General features: G+C 35.3%; 1 protein-coding gene across 1 annotated transcript in view; it reads left to right on the forward strand.

Moving 5' to 3' along the window:
* The window catches only part of LOC107047826 (FERM, ARHGEF and pleckstrin domain-containing protein 1), a 55632-nt gene that overhangs the window by 40946 nt on the left and 1901 nt on the right, over positions 1–12785 (forward strand). The window lies entirely within an intron of this gene.

The raw sequence follows: 12785 nt of genomic DNA on the forward strand, positions 1-12785 counted from the left end.
TCGATATGTGTTACTATGAGTCTTTATATGGGTTGTGTCTGCACTGGGAGACAATAATTTTGTTGTGAATTTTAACATATTTTCGGGTGTTAATGATTTTTATAAAGAAACAGATGAAGAGAAAATTGTTTTGAAATTTTTAGACGTTTTTGTCACTATTTTGCGAAGGGTATTGATTACTATATTAATGGAATTGCGATGTTTTTTCAAATACAACATTATATATTCAAAACTTGCAAGACTGCGAATGGAATTACATAAAGACTTGAAATAAGAATCATAAATCTTATAAATGACATGATGAAAGGGCAATAACTTATTGCAGTTTATATCCATATACATAAAAGTTATTTATCCGCATATATTTACAAAACAAGAGGAGAAAAGGGAGAAGAGCAATCAGTCAACGAATAGTTAAGAACATTATTGTAATTTTTTTTTCAATTTACCAATATTCTACGTTCTTTCAAATGTATAGGAGCAAAGAATTAAAAATAGATTTTGTTTTGTAATTCAATCGAGCATTCTTTAGAAATGTATAAATAAATATTACATTGTTTTTTTATCTTTGCAGAATGGCGGGCAAACTGAATTGAATGATGAAAAAACAGAAAATTTTGATTGATGAGTGTTTCTTCTTTGTTATTTACGTAATCATAAGAGATTTTAATTTCCAGTCAATAAATTGAAAAATGTCTTTAATGCGAATTCCTAAAAAAAGAATAAACGTTATCGTTTACGAAGGAAATAAGAAGTGTCGTTTTTTCTTAGTACGAGATCGAAGCTGCGCCTTACAATTTGATAGATTTTATATAATCCATCACGTTATTATTTAAGTTGATTGGAATTAATACGTTCTTCCACGTATACAAATTTCTATGGTATTACTAAGGAGAAATCCGTGGAAACCGATGAAAACTTCTATTGAAAATCCACGATCTTTTTATTACAAAGAAATGGAAATGTCCATCGAGAATCAATGGGAGATATGTTAAAAGCTATAAAAAGTTGCATTAGAAAGCGAAGGATTTTCCATAGAAATCTATCGAAACTTCTATTAAGAGTCCTTGAAAAATTTGTCGAAATTCAAGAAAACTTCAATTGAGAATCAATACATACTTCATTGGCGATCACCAACACCAACATCATCAGCACGATCAGTAAGATCAATATTATAAAAATCAGTATCATCATCATCATGTATGCAATTTCTCTTTCAGATATTTAGGAATAAACGTGTGACATCCCCTTTTTATATAGGATATTCATAATGATGGGATCCTATTTGAATCCATTTTTTACAGTATTACCTACATTTCAGGGGTAACAGAAGGCCAATGTTTCCTGGAAATTTTCAAACAAATTTCCTGATCAAAGTTGATAATATTTTTCAAACCCACACCATATTGATCTTCACAATCGTCTCTTGGAGATTAATGTGCTTCGATTTTTTAAAATATCAATAACTTTCGACAGGAAATTTGTTCAAACATTTGGAAAATTAGTGCCATTCTGTTACCCCTTAAGTATAATCGGCCGAGGAGTAGGATATTCAAAAAATGCAGCCAATTTTATGAAGATTTTTTCACACATTATTGAATCCATTTAGACACCGTTTGCAAAATCTGAGAAACCCCTTTGAGAAGCAGCGCAACAATAAAATGATTTTTGAAGTTGCTGCTTACACATGAGGTTAAATGGGTCATCGATAATTTCAGTATTTTTTCTACATTGCCGACTGGTCGATAATATAGGGGAAATGCACGAGCTATTGATGCTATAATCCTCGCCACCAAAGAATCATGCTGGCTGGCTACCCCCACTCTTTCAAATTTAGCTTCGACTCAATTTCCCCCACCACTCAAGGCCATCATCATTCTTTCTTGGCGAGAACTATACCTCTGTCGATTACCGTTCGAAAAACGAGTTGCTCCCGAAGTCTGGCTCATTTTGCTCTATGAGGCCGAGGAGTTCGGAAAAATGAGAAAATCATGACGATTTTCTCTGATCAACTCAATGCAATTCGATTGAAAACGAAAACTCCATTATAGTAGATAATGTCATCAAGCGAAGAAAGCCTTCAGCTCGGATTATAAAGCCACATTCGCCAGATAATACTTTTATCGCCGTGTGACATACAATATTTTATGTCACTGGGCCCGAAAACCGCGATTTAACCGAGCGAAGCGAGGTTTCTCAAAATTAATATGAAATAGGGTTGCTAAATGCTATCTAATCACAGTCATATTCTGTAGAACGCGGTTTTACTGACAGTGGATGTTGTATTGGAGTGCGAATGCGTTACAGTGTAGAATCCACCGCCGTATTGGTAGCTGATATTCATTGATATGGATATATAAGAAACTAAAAGGTCGTAAAATAAAATAAAAATACTTCAACATTGAGAAAAGACAACAATTTTTAATTTTAATCATTCAAATCTATACATTTTTATGAATTGTTGATTAATCTGGGAATTGAATGTCAAGAGATATTTTAAAGTATATCTCTACAAAGAAAAAAATTCTTCTTGATATTTCCCCCTAGAATTACTCATTAGCAAGATAAATAGATATCCAATAAACTGAAAAATTGATTTTTTATGTTCCATTTCAGCAATTAAAATTTTATTCATGATCTAGACACATTCAAGATAATGTTTATGAATGACTTACTAGGATTTCCTTGAAAAAAAATGAGAAATAGAAAGAGGTAGGGGCCAATGAATTAATGAACAAAAACGTATAATAACGCAATTTTTTTTTGTAATTGCAGCCGTAAGGCAGCGTTTCATGGACATTATGACAAAAAAGATTATTCGCCACACGGACGAAAAAAACGTTTCTAGTTTATATGACTGCAAACTCATATTGGCCAGAAAAGTGTTTTTTCGGCCTAATGGCGAAATGTACTATACTGATTGTTTTTTTAAATGCACATGCTGTTGGTTTCTGTTTTGTTTTTTATTTTCCTTTTCATTATACGAGATCGAATGCGCCCTCCTCACGTATATGAGCACCATAGATGCATGAAACGATTCATCGGTCTCATGGCCAATATAATACAATTCTTAATTCTAAAACTGTTCATATAAACATTAATCAGGAGGATGGACATTGAATAATTGATACCAATTTTTGCGCAACATTTCGAACAGAATATCGAACAATTTCAGCGAACATTAAGAAATATTCTTATTGGTTTCCTTCTTATTATAGAGAATAGAAGATAGAAAACTTGAAAAAATTCTGAAAAAATAAACGTGAGACATATTTTGGCCATCTCCGTTTTATTATAGATCCTTCACTTAGTAGAATTGGTGAGTTTGGATACGACGCGCAGGTATCCACTTTTGGACTTTCAATCGTTCATTTTCGGCTGTGAGCTTTCGTAATTGCTGTAAATAGTGAAATCTGTTAGCCCAATAATGTATCAAATAGTTCAAATTTACCCCTTTTTAATATTCACTAAAAGTCCCAAGACAAAATGGTACCGAATTTCAACTTCCTATCTCAATTTTTTACAGAATTATCGTGTATACATTGGTTTAATCGAAAAAAATGAAAAAAAAAAAACAATTGTTACCAAGTTTTATTCGGAATTTCATAAATGTTTCGCATTTCCGGATTTTTTGCTTCAACCTGTCATTTTTTTGTTCATAAAAATTAGATTACGTGTGATTCCAATGTTCAACTACTAAAAACAATGAATTTTTAGTCCTACGCTGGTGACACGAAAAATTTATGAAATTCAAAATTCATTTACTCATGATCTATCGCGACTAAATAAGGAAAACGGATGCTCAACATTATTCTTTGCAGTGTAACGAACATTTAAAAAAAGGTAAAATTGTATACAAACTGCGGCGCAAGGAGCATTTTGAAGATAAAAAAAGGAAAAAATGAAGTTTTTCGTGGTTATACGAGGCAAAATCGATCGGGTCCGCGATTTTCTCTAGTTATTCCCATATTCGACCCGGACGCCAACGCCATACGAATAAAAACCCCATCGTAGCAGCCCGGAAATGGCTATTTTCGTCATAAGGCCGCGAAAAACTATTTTCCATTAAAACCGAGGACTGCAATCACACGAGTCAGAAAAGTTGTTTTCGACCAAGTGACGCACATCATTTTTCTTCACAATGTCCGTAAACGACGTTTTACGGCTAGTGTGATGAAAAATACTATTTAATGCTTTTTTGTACTGAATTCAAAAATTTTGAGTTTTCTCATCGCTTTCGGTATCAACCTCCGTTATTATTTTCAATTGTTTTTTTTTCTCTTTTGGTCAATTACATATTTTGATAGATCCTGTTAATAATTCTCACGATAAAAAAGAACATGATCACGCCATTCCAGGGTTGCAATTCTAGGTTTTTCTATTAAATTTTTTCATCCGTGAAAGCTTTTATTCAGAAGCGAAAAAGCATAAGAAAGGGAAATCTTTCAGATAAAAAAAAATCGATGCTCAAAGTGTAAGAAAGACTTGTAGTGCATCGGTTTATTCAACGAAAATAGATGCAATAATTCGTGAAATAAAATGAGGAGAAAGAAAAGCCTTCAATGGAAGATGTAGGTAAACAAGATAAAATAAAGTGATAAAAACTTGCACCTCGATCCATACGAATCAGTTACGAAAAAAATTATTCATGCAGACCTATTTATGATAATAAATGTTCGAGAATATTCCTGCATTGAAGAGATAAAAAGTATATGCAAAAATAATTTGTATTGTCCTTCAAGATTAACTCGAAGTAAACTTCAAGAGATTTCATGAAAAAATGTCTGTCGTGAATTGGTAAACTAGGATAAGTGCATTTTTTTCGAAAGTGCGTTTTTTGGCCAAATCGCTTCCCAACAATGGTCTGCTACTACCCATGAAGGGATTTAGCGAAAAAACAAAAATTGACCCCAGTATGAAGAAAAAGTGCGAAAGATAAGTGCAGTGCATTAACTTGTTGGAAGATATATTGACTTATCTTCCGAAGTGGAACCGATGGGAAAAGGATAAGTTGACTTATCTTTCTGGTACATTGGTGACCCTCATGTCTGGTTTCCGCACCTAACCCTCGTAACCCTTCCTTTGACCCTTTCACCCAATTCCAGCGAACCTTAATTTTTACTCTCATTCCGGTTTCTTTGTTCAGACCCTTATCTAATTTTTCGATTTTACACCCGAGTGTTTGGATTTATAAAACCCCAGTGTTTGAATTTTAAGGGTCGTCTTTCAAGGGGTCACGTGAACAAATTCACTTTTACTATTTACAGCCAAAACAATTCCTTCATTTTAATAAAACCCAATTTCCGACCTGTAGTCATGACTCCCGTATGTCAGAAATTGGCTTTCATGAAAATCAGGGAATTATGTTGGCTGTAATTAGTAAAGGTGACTTGGGTCACGTGACCCTTGTGAAGACGGCCCTTAAATCTGGTTGAATGATAAATTTCAAACAGTTTCGGTTTTATTGGAAAAAAAAAATTATAGAAACAATGCAATTTTCTAGTTTTTAAAAATTATGGAATTGAACACAAACAAATATATCGAAACAAAATAGTTAAAAGGCAAGAGTACTGGATATTTGAACGCCGTAAGTCCACCATATTAAAAGGGTGTATGCGGGGCAAAATGGGTATTTCGGGAACTTGTAGGATTGAGTGGGGGTAAAATAGGTATTTCGGAAACTTGTACGATTGAATGGGGGCAAAATGGAGTTTTCGGGAACTTGTACGATTCAATAGGGTCTTAATCGGTAGTTATTAACCTTATATGATTCAATGGGGGCAGAATGGGTATTTTCTGAACTCATACGAATCAATTGGAAGAAAATGGGTATTTCTTGAATTTGTACTTTCGCATAGAGGGCAAAAATTATATGATAATTATTTTGAATAATTGTGTCAATTTATGAACATGACTGCCTCTCGAGTTATAAAATTATTCTTTTATGAATCACGTGCTCTCAAAACTAAGCTATCCGGCTAGTAGCCATATTCTCCTCAGGGTTGGGCACGTAAAATACGTCAAGTAAAATACCTAGTATTTTACACGTATTATACCATGTATTTTACGTCACTTTTTTTTAGATGTATAAAACGTAAAGTAAAATACGTTTTATACGTCACGTATTATACCATCTATTTGACATCAATTTTTACAATTATAAGAGTGAAAATAATGGACTTACGTCAAACGTCTCGAGGCTTACGAGGGCTACAAGGGAAAAATTTAATTTCTTGAGGGTCAATTGTCACGAGAGCCACGTGGGTAAAATTTAATTTCTTGAGGGTCAAACGTCACGAGGCTCACAAGGGCCATAAGGAGAACATTGAATTTCACGAGGGTTCCAAGGGGAAAATTAAATTTCACAAGGGTCAAGGAACATTATATTTCACGAGGAACAAATGTCACGAGGTTTACGAGGGCCACAAGGGAAAAATTGAGTTTCACGAGAATGAAACGTCACAAGGCTCGCAAGGGGAACATTAAATTCACGAAGATCAAATGTCATGAGGCTCACGAAGCCCACAAGGCGAAAATTGAATTTCATGAGAATCAAACATCACCAGGCTCATGAGGGCCACGAGGGGAAAATTAAATTTCACGAGGGCCAAACATCACGAAGCTCACGAAGCTCACGACTCTCACGAGGGCCACGAGGGGAAAATTAATTTTCACTGTATCAAACGTCACGAGACTCACGAGGGGAAAATTAAATTTCAAACGCCTCGTCCCACTCGTATCGAAATATACTATTTTTCCTCCTGGCCTTCGTAAGCCTCGTGACCTTTGATCCTGCTGGGTGCCCTCAAAATTTCTAACATGTAAAAAACTGTATACTATATTTTATACATTTTTTACGTATTATAGTTATTTGCATTCGTCGCAGACTTTCAAGTTTTACTTGCCCCCCCCCCCTCCTTGATAGGGACAAAGACAAGAAATCTGCAATGAAGGAGAAAATTATTTTCTCCGTCAGTGTGGCCCTCGTGAGCCTCGTGACGTTTGCTCCTCGTGAAATATAATGTTCCCCTCATGACCCTCGTGAAATTTAATTTTCCCCTTGGAACCCTCGTGAAATTCAATTTTCTCTTTGTGGCCCTTAATTAAATGACTTTTGGTATATGATGCCACACCTGAGAAATGGAGAACAAATCGGGCCCAACCCATTTGTCTCCATACATTGAACGAGGCCCTTCTTTTTCGTGTATTTGGTTTCCGTTTGAGGTTTCCGCTTAACGTATGAGGCAGAACGGGTTGGGGCCGATTTCTTTCTAGTTTTTCAGGTGTGCCATTAATGATGGCCCATCATATATCAAGAGCCGTTCAATAGCTATTTTCATCCATTGCAGATTTCCAAGTTTAACTTGGGTCCCCCTCTCCCCCTAAATAAGGTGTAAAGTCCCAAAATATCAATTTTGTCCCGATTCAATGATGCATGTTCAGGAAAGAGCCATTTTACTCCCATTCAATCCTACAATTTTTCCAAATACCCATTTTGCTCCTATTCAATCCTACAAGTTGCCGAAAGACCCATTTTGCTCCTATTCGATCGTACAAGCTCAAGAAATATCTATTTCGCCCCTATTAAATCTCACAAGTCTAAAAAATACCCATTTTGCCCCTTTCCAATCGTATAAATTCTGGAAATACCCATTTTGCCTCTATGAAATATTAGAACTTCACAAAATACCCACATTGCCCCCATTCAACTGTGCAAGTTCTCGAAACACCCATTTTGCCCTCATTCAATCGTACGAATTCTCGAAATACCCACGTTACCCCTATTAAATAATGTAAGTTCAGGAAATACCGATTTTTTCCCTATTGTATCGTATAAGTTCAGGACATATCCATTTTGCCCCCAGTCAATCGTACATGTTCCCGCATAAATCACTTTGCCGCCATTGAATCGTGTAAGCTCAAGAAAACCCCATTTTGCCCCCACCGAGTTCCCCCACAAACTGAATTTTTTTGTTTAAAAAATAAGCCCTTGAGTAGTTTTCATCGTCCAACCAAGACCACAGTTCGAGATGAAACATGGAGAAATAGAATAAACATGATCCATGTATTTGGGGACATATTGTTTACTTCTGTTCCATAGGGTCATAAGAATACAATGAACTTCTTTTGCGTTTTGTTCAAAGAATCGGTCAATTGACTATCATCGTTACTTAGTGCACCAGGAGATAAGTCAACATATATCCAGTTGATTGAGTCATCGAAAAAGATAAGTTGACTTATCTTTCCCGAAAATCTAGTCACTAAGGATAAGTGCAGAATTTTTACTCAAATTGCATCCTGCATGTGTGATACTGGTACCTAAAAAAAAGACCCAATAAAAAGGGAAAAATGTAGCGCCAATACCCTCGAAACCCTATTCACAAAGGCAGCAACAGTTTTTCAGCTCTCCTGTAAAATTTGTTTTTTTGCACTTATCCTAGTTTACCAATTCACGACAGATTTATCCCTCTGCAAATACTGCTGTACCTTTTTTTATTACACCTAAGCAAACAAAAAAGACTTTTTTTGTGCTCCAAAAATCAACAGATACCGATTGCAAAAAATAACGCATCAATCTCAAAGAAAAATACTATGTTACCAAAACTACCATAATTAATTTAAAAATATTTAATAAACTCGAGAGCCTCTTCCGGTTAAAATTTACACATTCTATAAAATATTGTTCATAGGACTTTTTTTTTATATTAGTTTTTAAGGTTTGTAAATATTGTAAATACAATACTGTTTGACTGTTTTATATTTGAATAAAAACTTGGTTAAACAAAAAAAAATTGAGTGAGTAGGCTAGACGCAAGTCTAGTGTGCGAAAGATTGCAAGTTGAATCCCAAGTGGAACCGAACTTTTCAACGTGAGGCTCCAGCGATCGGGGGGTTGCTAATAGAGTAACCGCCTGTACCGGTATGGGTTTCCTGTGGTTTCCTCTGGTACTCCTATGTTCTATAGGAATTCGAAGCGGTACAGTGTAGAATCCACAGCCGCATGCATAGGGTTGGATAGAGTGCCGAATGGTATCCGAAGAAGGGACTTGAAAAAAAACTAGCTGTACTACACAATTTACAAGATAATTCAGGATGTTTAGCCATTGTCATCAGCAAATCTAATTTTTTTATACTCAAGGAAAATTCTATAACTTTTTCGGCTGATAGAAGAATGTATGAAACTAACTTTTTTGATGTTAAAATAGTATATTTCGTAACGAGTGCAAAAAAGTGTTTTTTGGCGAGTGGGAGGTTTATATCACGAGCCTTCGGCTCGTGATATAATCCCACTAGCTAAAAAACATTTTTTCACGAGTTACGAACAATATTTTTCATCACAATGTCGCGGAAATTGGACTTTTAGGCACGCGGAGCGTGCCGAAAAGTTCACTTTTCGTCACAGCGTGATGAAAAAAAATTAATCGCAATAGACTCGCCAGAGGTAAATGAACAAATTTTCTCTTATACACGGGCTCTTATGGGATTTATGTTGAAATTTACAATTCACCTACTAGAAGATTTCTAAAAATAGAAATAAAAGTAGGGGGTAATGTGCAAAATTATACTGGATCGAATGGCTAGAAAAAAATTTGGGGTACCCGTGCAAAATATTTGCAATATTCTATCCCATATAAGCGCATGGTAGCGCATGCCTTTAGTGCATTTTGCCCATTCCATTTCTAAGTAATGAACGTGGGTTGGTGGATTGAAATTTCAATCAAGATAAAGCAGTTGAAAAAAAAACTAATTTTTTTTAATACTTGCGATTTTGGCTAAACATCTTCAAATACCTTAAGGTATGTCCGAAGACAATAGCACCCAAAAGTTAGTCACTGTGGATTTCCGGAAAAAATTCTAAATGACTTAATTTATTGCATTCTCATAAATTATTGACTCATGGGGACAATCTTAATAAAAACGTGTTTTCTAGGGATATACCTCAATATACATGAGCCGTAGGTTGTCAGTCTCAGACTGACGGCCTGAGAAAAGAGTGCCTTTGGTTCTCAGAGATGAGAATCCGTCTGACCGTAAGCCTGCACTCCGTCCCCACTCGTCTACATGCCCCCACTCTTCGAAACCGCGGCTAATGTTTGGGGAGACTAATGTTTATGCTAATCTTAATGTAGACTGTCGTAATGACAATCGTATAGTCGTAGCTTCATATTTCCCCGCCAATGATATTAGTCACATAGAATCTGCAGATTACAGTTCATACGGCTGTCGCGATTGTCCGTCATTATTCATCTATCACGTTAACAAATTACAACAAAGTTGACAATGCTGCGACTTCCGATTGTTTATCGATTACCATGGTCTACAGCTAAAAAAACTATAATCAACCAATTGTTGCGGCAAAGTGATTCCGAGTTATGCCGATTACAGTGCAAAAATTACTTTAGTAATTTTCAAAAAGATTCGAACGTCAAAGCAGCTTTAAATGCCGTGAGATCTATTGTTGATCAACAGAATGTTTTTATGGGCCCTTTTGGAGATGTCGAGATTCCCTCAGGAATCTATGTGCATCAATTTATTTGGAAGGATGTTGATAAGTGGTGGAACAAAACTGCACTAGTATGTATCGAAATATCTCATAACCAAATTTATACTGATAAGAAGTCTTCTTACGTCGCGAATTTCAACTAGACTAGTGCAAAATGAACTCGGTGGAGGTGCAACGGTTGAATAGATCAGACCTATTATTTACGTCGGTAACATAGCGCTAGATGCTTTATTTTCTATGTAATATAGGGCATCATTCGAACCTTCAGAATGGTGGCACGTCTTTTCAACTAGGCGACATTCCAACTACGACATTTGAACTGAAATTTTCAACTACAATATATCAACTAGTTTTGTAAAATTACTATATTTTTGGGAATTAGCTGAAATTTTTTTTATTTTCATTTTTTTTACTCTTTGCTTTTCAACAGACAATGTGATGCAACTCAATTTAACCACTGACCTAATACATTAATGATTAATATCATACAAAGATTCAATTTTTTTTTCTATTAACAATTATATGAGATCAATAATTTAGTATTAATAGTTGTATTTTTTCTTTAAGGATTTTCCGTGCTTTTTTGTCAAAGCCTGTTTTCCATTTTATATTAAGATGCATTGAGCGATTCCACGCAGATAGTTTTCAATATCGTCCAATGCATTTTTGCGATTAACGATTCTCTCGATTTTCGCGTCATGATCTCTGTAAGCCTTTCGTTTTTTTTTTTGGAGGGGGCTGGCCACCATTGGTCTGCGTCCATTACAGCCTTTTCGTCCTTAAGGAACTTCCGCAGCAAGTATATGGGAGTAGAACGAAATGAACTGCAACGCTGAAATTTTGAGAATATATTCTTTGAGTGATTACAAATATCCTCCAGAAGTCCCAAAACGTTGAACCACGTAGATTGTTGAGGAGAAAATATGAAAAATGTGTCATTAACACAGAGTCTTATGGCACCACTTTTTCAAAAATCACAAAAAAAAAATCGACAATGGAATAAAAATCCAAACGTTTCACGAATAGAACCGTATATATTTCAGGAACATATCCCCACAATTTCATCAGCCGTCACCACAGGGATTATTTATAATTATTGAAAATGTATGGCATAGTTTGGGATTTTAGTTACGTTCGAGTAAACTGATGGCTGAACATGGCAACGTTGAGGGATGTTAGAGTGCGCGCGACGGAGGCCATCGTGTGAACTCAGCCAAAGCATATACTATAGATTCTATAGTACAGTATAGGATTTTATCGGGAGACAAGAATAATACCAACTGCGTCGAACAAAAATGCGTGATTGTCAAATTTCTCATGAAAATTTTTATTTGTTAAAAAATTCGGATAAATAATATTTTGGAATAAAAATCATTTGGAATTGATTAATCATGAATAATAAGTGTAAAGAAACCTAACCGACGAAATTTCAATCTATGAACTTTTCGTCATTTCATTATTTTTTTTCAAAGAACGCAGCGGAGTGTTGGAACCTTTGATATGTTCCTCCACTCCATAGGCCCAAAATTTACTACGGAAGTTCCTTAAGGCTTTAAATTTTTAAGGTATCGTTAAGAGTGGGCCTATCGCTCTTGGACACAATGTATGGAATTGTATTTTTTTTCAATTGTTCTCTTCACAGAGTGGTTGGAAACTAAAATTCGTAATGTGTTTAAGAAAGAGTTTCTGGTCAACTCTATGAACTATAAAAAAAATGTTTTCAAAGAAAATGTTTGAATCACTTGGATGTCTTTAAAACATCAAATCTTGCCGCCGTCTCGTCTGTTCAAACTCTGATCATTTGACCGCATGCGTGCGTCACTATTATAATTGCAAATAGCTGGAATGTTGCGTATATGGTTGTGAAATACGCATAAGGTCGCATTCTGCATACGTTGCGTTTTCTGCGTGCATTCTTTTTCATTAAACTGTCGTTTCTCACGTAAAAAAAAAGATCCGTAAACACTCACGTGGGGTATACCCTATACAGCTCAGGTGTAATTACATTTTTTTAAACAAAATTACATCTTTCGGATAATTTTGGTTTGTCATCAATCCAAAGGTCTTCATAATTCTGATTCATGCATTTTTTGTTCGGAAATTCATTTTCTTCGATAACATAACGGAAATAAGAAGGTCGCGAGCATCTTTTGCTGTCGGTTTTTTGCTATTTGTGATCGAATGAAAAAAAATGTTTTCAAATTAAAAAAATTAAATCCTTGCTCTGAAATCCTACTGTACGATTATTAAGGGGAGACGTCGGTGAGATTTGAAAGTCTTC

The sequence above is a fragment of the Diachasma alloeum genome, unplaced genomic scaffold (genome assembly GCF_001412515.2).
Source record: "Diachasma alloeum isolate Michigan unplaced genomic scaffold, Dall2.0 Dall_scaffold_78908, whole genome shotgun sequence".
In the NCBI taxonomy this organism is placed as follows: Eukaryota; Metazoa; Arthropoda; class Insecta; order Hymenoptera; family Braconidae; genus Diachasma; species Diachasma alloeum.